This window comes from Oryzias latipes, chromosome 14 (assembly GCF_002234675.1).
Source record: "Oryzias latipes chromosome 14, ASM223467v1".
In the NCBI taxonomy this organism is placed as follows: domain Eukaryota; kingdom Metazoa; phylum Chordata; class Actinopteri; order Beloniformes; family Adrianichthyidae; genus Oryzias; species Oryzias latipes.
Window position 1 is genome coordinate 10,976,080 of NC_019872.2, and position 13,377 is coordinate 10,989,456.

Here is a 13,377-nt window from a genome sequence, read left to right on the forward strand (position 1 = left end):
GCACATTTGTCATGCTTTCCACCATTTGCCCTTTTTTATCTCTGCACTCAAACCACAAGCGTGTTTCAATCTGCAAAGCAGATATTTTTAGACTGGTAACTTTTTAGACTATTGTTCTGAATGTTTGACTGTTTTCAAATAAAAAATCTCAGAAAAAAAAGTGTACTTGTCCACAGCCTTATCTTTGTGTCTAGTTTTTTAAATTTATTGAATTTTATTCTTATAGCTTGAAGCAAATTCCACACCAATTAAACAGATGAGATGGAAATCAGAGAAACACATTATGCTGGCAGGCAATTGGCGAGTCAGGAAAGGTGAAATAGAAGAGAGAAAGGGAGTGGAGATGGGTGAAGGGAAGGAGGTGGAGGGCTGACTCAGTGTGTGATTGAGAGAAGCTGGAATGAGAGAAGAGAGGGCGGGCTTTGACTGAGGCAGTGTGCACACACCCTCTTCTCAGACCACAGTCTGAGTTAGACATTCAGGAGGCAGCATGTGTGAGAACGGGCTCTAATGTGTACAGACCGAAATGCTTCGCTGGAGTCCACGAGAAGTCTCGCAGATGCAAAGAAGTCTAGCCTTTCTCTTCAGTGGACGCATGTTGATTGTGTTTTAACCTTTACAGGGATTCAAGTGTCACTCTCACAGGAGGAATTAGGAACTTCATTAAAGGTGAGCACATAGTTTTTCTTCTTTTGAGATTGTATCTAGAGCTTTGTGATTAAGAGAAAGTATTAGAGAAGATTCTTGTGTAGACATTTACCCAATGTGTAGTAAGACTTTACACATTGAGGCTGTGAATGTGGTTGTAACTGCGACTTTTTCACTCTAACATTATGCTGTTAAGCATTTATTTGCTAATAAACTTCAGAAATTCGGAAATGTATGTACCATGTAACAGATTTGCGCCAAAAAAAGCCTCACAATTGTAATGTTCACCTGCCACTTTGCATGGGCCGGCATGTGAGTGTGTAGATGAAAGGAGTTTATCAATCATTAATGCTTTCATCTGGGACATTGCCTAGTTTCTGTCAGAGCTTGTTCAGTGTTAAGGAAAAACCTTAACAGCCCTCTGCACTGGCAGCACCTAACAATACCTTCTACTGAGAAAAATGGGCAATTCAAAATGAAAAAGACTGAAATACAATTTCCCATTGTATGATCTTTTCTCACATAAGACCTGGACAATTAAAGTTATTTTACTTAACATATGATTGCATCTTCTAAACTAATCAAGTGATAAACAGTTTTTGTTTGAAAAAAGATAGAGACCTGCTTTCCTGTGATTTGAAAATTGTGATCCAGGGAGAAGGATTTCTACAAAAAAGTGTAAATCCACCAAACTTATTTTACTTTGTCTGTGCATGTTGTGGTTTTGGGTTAATTGTGGCTACATCTTAGATAGAAGCTGGACAGAGGAAGGCCACATTGGTTCCTGCCACACTGGAACTGCAGATAGCCTTGAGGGACCCTAAAACTAGAGTTATACTGAAGAGCTAGCAAAAAAAAAAGGACTAAAGTAAAAGAGATTGGAACGAGACACAAGAAGTAAATCTTATGGGAAACAGCCTGAAGGATGACTTTTTTTTAAATGTCCTAAATAGTCTATGTGAAGCAAGTTTGTGTGTAAAATAAGACAAAAGTTAACTTCTTTCTGATCCCTTTTGTTCACGTATTTTTCTACAAAACATTTTCTTAACCCTTCCTATTTGCAAATGAATAAAATTAAACGAACAATGAATTCAGAAAACAGGGGGTGGTTTTCTTAATCTTTAATCCTTAATATTTTTATTTATCAGTTAAGAAAAAAATGTCCACTTGCTTTTGGCCCAGTGAGGAAACCTGAAAAGGTACATCGCACATGTTTCGGATTTGTTATTATAAGATCAGTGCAAGTTTCTGCAACTTTTGGTTTCAGTTTGGCTTTGCCTGCCAGACATGCAAGTGAAATATTCATCCTGCAAACTGTGAACAGACCTGGCATTCTGTGGCCAAAGATTGTTGGAATTTTTCTCTGTTTATGTGATAATTCTTTTTCATTGCTTGAGTTGTTGTGATGAAGGAGTTTAATATCGGCAGGGTATTTTGAAGAAGCGATCTGTGAAGGGATTATAGTGATGGATAAAAAGGGATGCTCCAGAGTGTCTATACACACTCTTTCTACACTAACAATTCTTTGATTGTTGTGAGCGGACGATATACCTTGACTGTTTGATCTTTACTTCTGAGTTTTGTGTAGAAATTTTAAAATGTGTATGGGTCTATGCATCCATGTGGTATGTACAGTTGGCTGATATTGTGTGTAACTGTAAAGGGGGATGGGGCTTTGTCAAATTAGCCTTGAGTTTTATGTGCGCTTCCACTACATACACTGACCCAGATTGATACTCTGCTCTCAAACTAAGTCAGCTCACCTGCAGGGCAGATGTGTGCTTTCCTTTTTTACCCTCATCCGACCTAACATGGTTACCAATGTCCAAACACTTAAAAGTCTCTTGGGAGGAGACTGAATTCACTTAAAAACATTCCCGATCCAATCCAAGGCTGAACCTATCCAGAGGAGGAGGGCAAAACAAAGTGGGGTTCCCCATGTCAGTGACTGAAACTCCTCTGACCTTGTGGCTGAGCAGACAAACAAACAACTGTAGGTTCAAGAAGCATGTGCGAGGCATGATAAAAGGATAATGTGATTAATAATGAAACGGATGAGCTCTCCTCACTCAAACCTTCTTCTTTACTATCTCCTCATTGTCTGTTTGCCTCTCTCATTTCTTAAATTTAGATTAATGTAGCCTCAGCTTTGCTTCTTACTATGTGCAATCAAGCGATATACATATTTGTGTTTGGGGATTTTTTTGTGTTTTTTATTTGCCTGACTGTATTCAGAAGACAAATATGAATAAAATTTGGTTTTGGGAGGAAAAATAGCTACCTGACATCTTTTTCTTTTTTCTTTTTTACGTCTAGGGATAGAAATTTTAAACCCAAACTGTTATTTCAACTTGATGGTTTAATATTTTGTATTATAAATGAAATATTTATATTCAGTAAAAACATTTTGAAACACTGTAAAATGAAAATGAACAGGAAGAATTACAAATTTATGCAAAAACAATTCAACTGAATTTACCTCAAATACTACAGTTTGTATATGTGTTTGATCTTAAAGCCTCACTCCAATCATCTTTTGATCTATTTTTAAAGCATTTCCAGTGGTCTTTTAATTATGATTTAGCAGTTTTTAGCCAAAATAAAGGACATTTGCAGCAGTAGTCCTTTAGAAATTCTCTGAGTTGTAGGCAAGACTAATAGCAATCTCACCCCCTTCCCCTCCTTTCCCTGTTTCTGAGAGCTCTCTATTTACACACTCTCCCGCTAGATTACAGTCCCTCACACCTCCAACCTAACATTACCGGTGCAACAAAAAATGGCAAACAATATTGCAGCCATCCAGTTGTTTTGAACCAGATAGAAACTCGGATGAGGACAATGAACATGGATCTATTTGTCTACTAGTAGATGCATCGGTATGGAGCAGAACAAAAAGCTCATAGCCTGCCGATTGTAGTTTCTGCGCAACAACAAGCTTTTTAAAATGACATTTTATCATCTGCTCCTGATTCACAACGCTTTGTAGAAAGAAATAATGAGAAATGCAATTTTAATCCGAATGTTCTTTGTATATCTCCTCCATCATCAGAAAAATGCCATAAGAACATGTTAAAAACACCAATCTTAGATGACCTTAGTCTTAGTTGACCTCAGTCTTTATGACATAAGTTGTTTTTTTATATAAAAGAATAGTTTAATTTGGTTAAAATATCACAAGAATTTATGATTGCAATAATTCTACTTGTGGGATCTCAGCATAATTTGGAAACAGTACAAGAGAGGTTTAATGAGTCCGTGTGAAAATGAAGTCCCTCTCATTTGTGGTTAAGCACGCCTGTTTGCAATGTCACCAGTCTGGTTGAGCTGGACTGCAGCAGTTAATGCAAGAGCGTTCCCTTAACACAAACCTCCTGAGAGCCGAGATATGAGGCAGAAGAAGCAAAAGGGGATGCCTCTAATTTGTGACGGGGTCCAGATGGGGGAGGGGTGTCTGAGAGCTGACATGAGCTGGCATGTGCCCTCACTCATTTCCTTCCTTTTGTCTGTTCTCTGCCTATTGATGATTCGGGTGTTTCTTCCTTCCTTCCTTCTTTCCACCCTCTTTTTCATTCACTCTTTTTTTTCCCTCCTTTTTTCTGGCGCCCGATCCCATTTTCTCCCTTCCGCTCTTGGTATGACATCTTTACCCCCCCCCCCCCCTGTCATGTCTGCTCATTATCTCTGATCATTATTGTGTTCTGGTCAACTTCAGTTGTGGCTGCCAGCTGAAGAGGCCATAATGTTGCATACAGGATGTTGTATTTACATTTATTTCCACTAGCAGCTTCGTTGTGAAACACAAACAACAAAGGTGAACGGCCCTAATCTTCTCCACTCAGTGATCAATCCACACAGGATGTGAGCAGAGCAGACCTTAGCAAGCTGGAAGTGGAGGTCGGGGTAGGGGTACAGCAAGTCATTAACCCGTGCCCCCACTTAAGCCAACCTCCTGAGCCCACATGCTTTTTTTAAAAGCCTCTTTTACATGCATCCATGTATTTTAGTAATTCATGTAACCCTGGGGTTTTTGCCTGGTGTTTACTCAAAATTAGGAGATTGTGAAAATGTGTGTGCATCCTTGATCTAATGACTTACAATTGAGGGGGTTGCTTATGCCAATGCTGCTTTTCATCATTTATGCTATGTACACACCGGACATTCAAGAACGCACCGAATGTGGGTTCTTTCACATGCTTTTAGTAGACGGTGTTTACTTGGACTGTCATTGCCTGATACTAGTGCATGCTCCCACAGTTAGAAGAGGCTTGACGCGAAACGTCAGAAAGGTGCAAATGTCGCAATTCTTGCTCCACGCTTTTTCTTTCACAGATCTATTCTATCCTATAATTATGACCGGCCACAAATTGTAGTTATTGGCTCCAGTGGCGGTTTTTGATATGGGCGATGTGGGCGGTCGCCCAGGGCGGCACTTCGTGGGGGGCGGCATTTGCCGTGCCCGATGCGTGCGTTACGCACATATAGTGTTGTGCTACGATCGCACATATAGTGTTGTGCTACGATTGATGTCAACGATATTCAAAGAGGAAGCTTGCAACTTTTAATTTGAAATTGCTTCAGCTGCCGGCACTCAACACTTTTATTTTGATACATCAGACTGTTAAGAATGTCTTCATCCTATTTGCTCTTCACACTTATGGTGCAAAAAAAAAAAAAAAAAAAAACAAAAAAAAAAGATGAAATAACTCAGAGTGAAACAACGTAAAACAGGCACATGAAAAGGAATTGGGCAGAACAAACACCCATGCTCAACCAAATTTCGACAAAAGCAGGCAATGGGGATTATTTCCCACAATTCCTTGCTCTGACACGGCAGACCCGACACGCACGTGACCACCGCCTTCTGCTGCAAGACATTTGCGGCCACACCTCTTTGCGGCAGTCTTTGGAACATAAGTCAAAAAACTCGAGAGGGGGGCGCAACTCACCGGTGGCTGGCTGAATCACACTAACAGGTGTGAGGGGAGTCTTTTTCTATCTGACAATCAACTCTGAGCCGCAGCTGCGGCTCCCGTCATAGAGACGGAGCCGCGTGTGTCAGAGGGAAGGGGAGGGGGAGGGGGGATGAGCGCAGACCATTTTTTATGGATTGAGGTTTTTTGGAGGATTTCTACTGTTGGTGTTGCACAAAATTAGGGAAATGCCAAATATTTTTTGAATAATCCCACTGATGAGTTCTATGATTTAGTCTTTAATGTTTTATAAGACCTAAACATATCAATCACAATAAGTTTTTTTTTTTAGATCTAATCCCTCTGATATGTTTCACAAAGACACACACAGGACGTCACACATTAAGAAATTATTGCTAAAAATGAAGCAGGAGTCCAGCTCTAAAAAAAATGCTCTAAAAAATGATAAAAGAGCAACAAAAAAACGGAATTATTTGATTTGTAATTTCTTATTAATATTTCCAGGCTTTCTTTGTTTTGTTCAGAAGCATGTTCATATTTGTATAATTTTGACAGAATATATTTCTATGGAGAGCAAAATATTACAAGTTATTTAAGGTTTAACTTGTGTTCCTGTTTTTATTCATATTTATGTTCAAAAAGTTCAGTTTAAAAGGTTTAAAAGTTTAGCTTTAGTGTGTTCAGTAAATGTTTATCTTCTTCGGCCCAAAACCTTAAGCGTGTTTTTAACTTAGGCCCCCTGTGTGACTGAGTTTGACCCCCGCTGTAATACGAGGCTAGAAAAGTCATGCATTTTTTTTGTAAAATGGCTAAATAGAATATAAGGAACACAACAGGATGTTGTTGTCAAATTTTGCATGTGTGCGGGGGGGGGGGGGGGGGGGGCGGGTGGGGTTACTCGCCCAGGGAGTAAGTCAGTGTAGAACCGCCACTGATTGGCTCCTTCAAGATCCATTTTCAAATGGTTGATGTTTATTGCATAGGACGCTACCCACACGTCTCTACCAAAATCCGAGTCCCTGACTGGTCAAAGTTCAACTGGTTTAACTTTCAACACGCGTTCAACGCTCAATGTAGAGCCCAAAAATGGTTGTGGAAACTTGGGTAGCACAGACACACGTTTACATGGACTTTTAATTGACGGCGTTTGCTTGAAGACCAAGGGCTGTGTGAATGTAGCAGTAAAAGCAAATGGCATCAATTCGGACAAAGCTGATGGCTTGTCTCCAATTTGCTACATCAGGGGTTCAGTCCTTGGTATTGGCTTCTCTAGAAAATAAATTGGTATTTTCCATGAAATCAAGCTAAATGAATACTTGAATAAAACAAAGTGACATGTCATTCTAATTTGACATTGTGATAGAAGCTGAGTTGATGTGAAAATAAGGCTTGATGGAGGAAGGAAAATAAGCCCAACAGAAAACGGCTGTAAAGAATCTCAGGGTGAGAAAGTCATAGTTGTGTGTGTGGGAGAGATGCTAGGCAGGGTTTTATGAGAGGAAGAACAGAGGTGCAAAGAATCTTTTCAAAGATTTTCTTTATTCTTTGTTTGCATTGGGGGGATTTGACCTTTCTTAGATCTCCCTTTTCTATGCCTTAAAGTGATCTTGTCCCCTGCTGTTTAATAAGGTTTTTATTTCTATAGGTTATTAAGGAGAAGCAAAAAAATAAAAAAGCTTTTTAGCCTTTCTGTTCCTCATCCTTGTACTTACATAAAGAGATGCTGACTTAGTTGGCAGCTTAAAGCTCATAATCTAGTCACACTTTGCGCTCCTGCTTATTGACCTGGAAGAGATGCTGTGGGATACTGCAAGGTGGTCTGAAAGTGTTTGTTAGAGTGCAGATCTGTGTGAATATGTGCGTGTGTGGGTGACAAAAGCACGGATGAAGGCTTGCAGCAAAATTGTTTTGATTCTTTTGTTCCTTAGATTGGCTTTTTGTGGGGATTAGAAAAAAAAGTGAAGGTTCTATTAGGCTGCGTGCTTTTTGTTATTGTCCTGTGGTGGTGAGACACGTGAATGTGTGTTTGTAGGCAGCTTGTCTTTGTCGTCTCGCCTCAGGCCTGCACTCAGATACAAAAGTCGCGTGGAGCTAATACAGGTCACTAATGCACCAAGAGGGGGAGCTCAGTTAATTCTAGCCACTCAAATCCCAAACAATGAACTCCAGCTCGCTTTGGCACAAGAGATCAACTTAGAGAAAATGGACTCAATGACCTAAATTCAAATAGAACACTAAAGAGAAACCACAAACAAGAAGTGACATGCTGCCATGCTTGTCTCTTGTTGTGTTACTTGTCCCGTCTGACACTATTCTTCTTTACATTTCTTTTTATATTATTTTAAATGTTATCTAATTGCCACTATTTAACTGTACAAAAAGTTAAATAATGATAAAAGAGAGTGGGGTCAATTTTCTTATAAAACTGCACTAAATGGTACTGACAATTAATGAATTTGTTATATTGATTGTGTTTTTGGTATTGTACTGGATTATTTTAAAGACCCACTCCAATGCAAAACATAAAAAACATGTTCTTGTGGCATTGTTTATGGTGGAGGACACGTATTAAGAAAATTAAGCTTAAAATTGCATTCCTGAGTATTTCCTTATTCTAATTGTTGCGAATCAGGAGTAAAGGAAAAAGATACTGTCTGAAAAAGTCTGTAGCAGTGATGTAGGAGCTGCTTCAGTGCGCTCACTGCTCCATTCTGATGCACCTGCTTGCAGACAAGTCGATCTGTTGATGGCTTCGTTTTCCTTGTCTGAGCTCGCATCTGGCTCATAACTGTGAGGCTGGATAGCTCCAATGTTCCCTGCCATTTTTTGCAGTGGTAATGTTGGGTTGGGGTTGTGAGGGGCAGTAATCTAGCGGGAATGCAATGGGCCAGCAGTCCCATCCACAAATCAGAGGCGAATTTCTAAGGAAACTGCAGAAACTATGACTTAGAAAATGACACAAGTTTTTGGATTTTGTCTAAAAACATAATTAAAACATTAATGGGAATGCTTTGACGATAACGATTGGAGTGGGACTTTAAAAATAAAAGCTTTATTAAATAAAACCAAGTAAATTATTTCAATGAAACAAAAAAGTTTGTTTTTTAACTTTCTGACTTAATATTGGGGTGACTTGTTAAATACCAAAATGAACATTGACCTCTGTGGAACAGTAATTTAAAATTAAAGCCTGATAGTGGTCCTTTTTCTCTGTAAATACAGTATACCTTTTGTTCTACTCACTTGATGTTCTGCTTGAATGATTCAATTATTTTAAAATGTGCAGAAAATTGCTGCAGCATTTTGAAAATACTGTAAAATTGTCAAATCATAGATTTATGTTTGTATCAAAAGGAGGAGCACAGGGAGAGTGAGAGTATTTTATGAGAAATCCCTTCATAATCATCCGAATTGTGTCTTCTCTGCCTGGTCAAATATGTCTTGTAATTTTTCTGTCCTGACTATTAAATTTGCCTGTTTCTAGGTAAGTTGGGACAATCACAGCTGATATTAATGTCACTGTTGGTGGCGTTATGTGTTAAGACAGAGACCCATTTGTTTGTATGTCACATTCCTTCTAACCTTTTTTTTTTATAACCCCCCAGCTTACTGCAGTACTGTGACTTTTTTTTTATCTCCTTGGAGGGGGCTCTTTGTTTGAGATTACCGTTGTTGACTCAGGTGTCGGTATGCACCAAGATAACTTCCTCTTTCCACATCCCACACGTTCCCTCCCCCATCTCCCACCAGAGTTGCTGTGTGTTGCCCACTCCTCAGCTGCTGACACCTTTCAAAACCCTGAAATTTGGCAGGTCAATCATCAAATGACGTGTTGCATCTCTATGACACTGCTTTTCTTCTTTTTCTTCTCTCCCCACAAAACCTGTCTCTTGCTGACCTGGCAGTGCTCTTGATTGAAGAAGAATGAACAATAATGGTTCTCATAATCACACATTTGAACAAGCTGAGGAAGGATGATAAGCAATCTTTTTAAATGAACCTTAAACAAACAGAAAACACTAGGTGAGCAGTCATTTTAAAAAGCTAACACGAAAAACAAAATGAGCACAAAAGTAGGTTTTTCTTTGATTGGACCATTCTAAAATGAGGAGCAGGTTTGCTCATCAGAAACAGGATGCAGATGTGATATACAGAAAGTAACAAGCTAACACAAATTGAGAGAGTCAACATCATTAAACAGGCAGTCAACAAACAAACTGACCAAACTTGCTGCAAACTTGGTTTATATATTTTTTTAGTTTTAATTTGTGTTCTTTCATTCAGTTAAAAAAATGATTCAAGGGTTGATGTTTTTTGGATGAGGAGGCAAATTCTTCCAAAAGTTGCCCATAGGGTTAAAAATAGCAATAAGTAACAAAGCTCTGTGGACCTCGCATTGAGACACTATTATGAAAGAACAAAGCAAATAGTCTGGAAGATTTTTGCTAAATGTAAAAAATGCCATTGTTAGGATATTTTACATGTTTTCTGTGTTTTATGACTCTTTCCATTACTTGGTGAGTCATCCTCTGCAGAAGCTTGATTTTCAGTTAGTAAACTTTGAAATAAACCATCATGGGCACTCGGAGCAGAAAGCTATAAATTTCCTGAGTTCACTTGGAAAATAACTTTTTATTTCTTTGACCTACTTGTGTCATTGTAAAACTGCAGTATTTTCTGCACCAAAAGGCCTTCATTTTCTTTTTAAGGACAGTGTGTCTTATAATGGAAAGCACTTTATTCATGGATGAATTCTGGTTGTGCTTACTAATGTTGAAGCAATCTTGAGGTACACAGTGATCTGTCAAAATGTTTAGTTGGGTGTTAATGTAAATATGCTAACATGTCTAACTTGTAGCAGTGTCAAACAGTTTTTTTTCCCATGTTACTAACAAGGTTGGGAGTTGGTGTTGTCACAGTAAGGTTAGTTTTAGTGGTATCAGTCTGTTTTCTTATGTGTTGCAAACAAGTTTGGGAGGTACAGGTATTGTGAATACACAAACGTGGCCAACGTGTATTGAGTCACAAACAAATTCTACAGTTAATAACGACTAACTGACTGACTTATCTCTGACTCTTGTCCTGCCTTTTGCACCTCGTGTAGTTTTTAAAACACAAGTTCGAAAATTGATGATTTGTGTTGGCGGAGCGCCCTTCAGTGCAGGAAATACAGTATTTATTATAACAATGTGTCCATTGTTAAGACACATGTAAACGTGTTATTTAAGCTATCATCTCAAGCAGAAGGCTGCACGGTGGTGTAGCGGTTAGCACTCTATTCTCATGGTGAGAAGTTCCAAGTTCTATTCCAGGGATTTCTGTGCTGGTGTTTGCATGTTCTTTTTGTGCATGTATGGGCTTTCTCTAAGCACTTTGGCTTCTTCCAACAGCCCAAAAACATGCTTCATAAATAACATGGTGACTCTAAAATAAAGATGTTAATGTGAGACTGTGTTGTCTGTAGTCTTTGTCCAACAGTAGCTGGGCTCCAGTGTCCCTGTCACTCTGAACAGGAATAAATGCGTTTGGAAATGGATGAATCGACTCCAATTAGAATATGGTATGACCCACTGGAGCAAATAGATGAGACAAGATTCAGAATTTCATATTTTGAAATATTATTTTATTTGCTCCTAAAAAGCAACATTTCAGCTGTGAACTTTCTGGACTTAACAGTTTGTTGCCTCTTCTTGAATGTGAGATCGCTACATCATCATGGATCACTGAATGATTCATCATACTCACCATGTAAAAGTGGTTCATAATGATTCAAATATCAACAGGATTTCTGGGTTCATGAACAGCAAAGTTAAGGTCTCCTGTGATTTTCTGATAAACTCCTTCATTGTTTACACCTAAATATGAACATAAACATAAAAAGCGTAACCACTTTTTAATTTTTTTCCCCCCCAAGTCATGACGGTACTGACAACAAATCAGCCCTTTATACATCTGTCTGTCTTTGAATTGACACCATATCCATCTCTATTAGACTCTTGGGATCCATCAGCACCACTCCACCTCTTTACCTCTTATGTCTCCCCCCACCTCAGCATACATCATTCATCAACCTACCTGTGGCCCAACACTCAATTCCACCAGCTCCATGCCGCATTAACAGCCACTCATCCCCCTTTCAGGTCTATCATCTGTTTTTTTTTACAACTCTCATGCATGCTACTTTCATCCCGTCCCCTGTTTCAACCTCCCACCTCAATCAGACTGCCTTAACCGAAAATCCTCTTTTTCCATCCACCCTGGTATTTCAAGACAGCTTCAGTCTGCAGAGAGCAAAATTAAGGAATTTTTCAGATTTTTTTCTATCTAATGTCTGTTTTTCAGCAGTAGTCCTTGTTATTTTAGAAGGGTTATGTAAGGGTTAAATGTAAGATTATTAAAATTCTTTTTTTTTTTTTTTGGTAAGACAAAAGGGAAACAGTCACTTCAACTTTATAGATTTGTTTTTCTATAATAAAACTAAGCTTTTACATTATTAAAAACACCACGCAGTAAACAGGGTCTTTCCAGCTTGACTGCTCCATACCAAAGCTCATCCACAGTTCATTACTTCATTGCCATGTCAACCAAGCTAAAAAGAATATCTTTCCTTAGACAAAACTGAAAAACAGGACAATTTGCACACATCACAGCACAACCATGAAAAGGATTTTTTAGAGCAAAAAGCACACAAATCCAGTGTGTACTTAAGTACTGCAATTTCAGAAATAAGAGGGACACAAATGACAAAGGATACAACTTTGAATGCATTTTATCAAATATATTTGATCTTTAATTTGTAGAAAATGTTTAAGAATATGTTCATGAATTAAATACTTGCAGGATCAAGACTGGAATCAAAATCAGCCAAGTTTCTGATGATCATATTTCAGTCTTCTGTTGTAGTTTCTGCACATATAGACTAACAGATATTATTATTGGTGAGACTGAGCAGATTCTTGTTTTGGGAATGACGACTGATTAATTGATTAATTTTGTTGTGCTCAGTATAGTGTGATAGTGTTGTGTCTGACTGTGTCTGCCTACCTGCTGTGAACATTTTGGCACACATCTATGGAAAGGTGTCCTGCTCTGTTGTTTGCCCTTCTCTATTTATCTGTTTATGTCTCCCAGCTGTCCAGCTGAAGTATTGCTTACCCTTCTGAGTTTCTTAAGGACAGCAGCTTCATATTGGTCGTCTCTTTTTCTCCTTCATTGTTGGTAATGAAGTGGGGGGGAAGAGCATGTACACATTGTTTTCTTTCTTTTCTTTATTTTTGAGAGTAATGAAGCCTTCTATGAGCAACAGATGGTGAATAACGCTGGTTCTCTGCTGTTTTGAAGCAGAAAAAAGAAATAAAAAGAACAATAGTTTTTTAGATTTTGCAACCCTTAAAAACCCGTAAACTCTCAAATGCCAGTTAGTTCTTTCAGTTTTTCATAATGTAAATTTAGTTTTTTTATTACCAGATTACTTTTTGCAGTTTAGTGCTTGTTAATTCATGCTTTTGATGTTCTACTGTTAAGCAGCTAGCAGTCTTGTTGTGTTTGTGGTTTGTTACTTTTGCTTTCAGTTTCCTGTGCAGTTCTGATACATCCCAAGATCCAAATGTCTGAATATGTGATCTACTTCCACTTTGAGCCAATGAAGCAAGTCTGCACATGTTCAGACTTGCTTTTTTAAAGAGACATTAAGCAGGTAAATCCATTTTTGAAAAATTTGCTGTTAGGAACATGAGTGAGGTGTAAATGTGGGTCTTTGCCTTAATCAGTGGCAAACTCCAGCCCTGCACACAGAAAC

General features: G+C 38.5%; 1 protein-coding gene across 3 annotated transcripts in view; it reads left to right on the forward strand.

The window, feature by feature from the left end:
- Positions 1-449: 449 nt before the first annotated feature.
- Positions 450-13,377, forward strand: part of LOC101173083 (T-lymphoma invasion and metastasis-inducing protein 1) — a 57,610-nt gene continuing 44,682 nt past the window's right edge. For all 3 annotated transcript variants that reach the window (XM_020708811.2, XM_011483332.3, XM_023962165.1), the window contains exon 1: positions 450-669. The gene's annotated coding sequence lies outside the window, so the exon portion shown is untranslated. The remainder of the gene's footprint in view (positions 670-13,377) is intronic.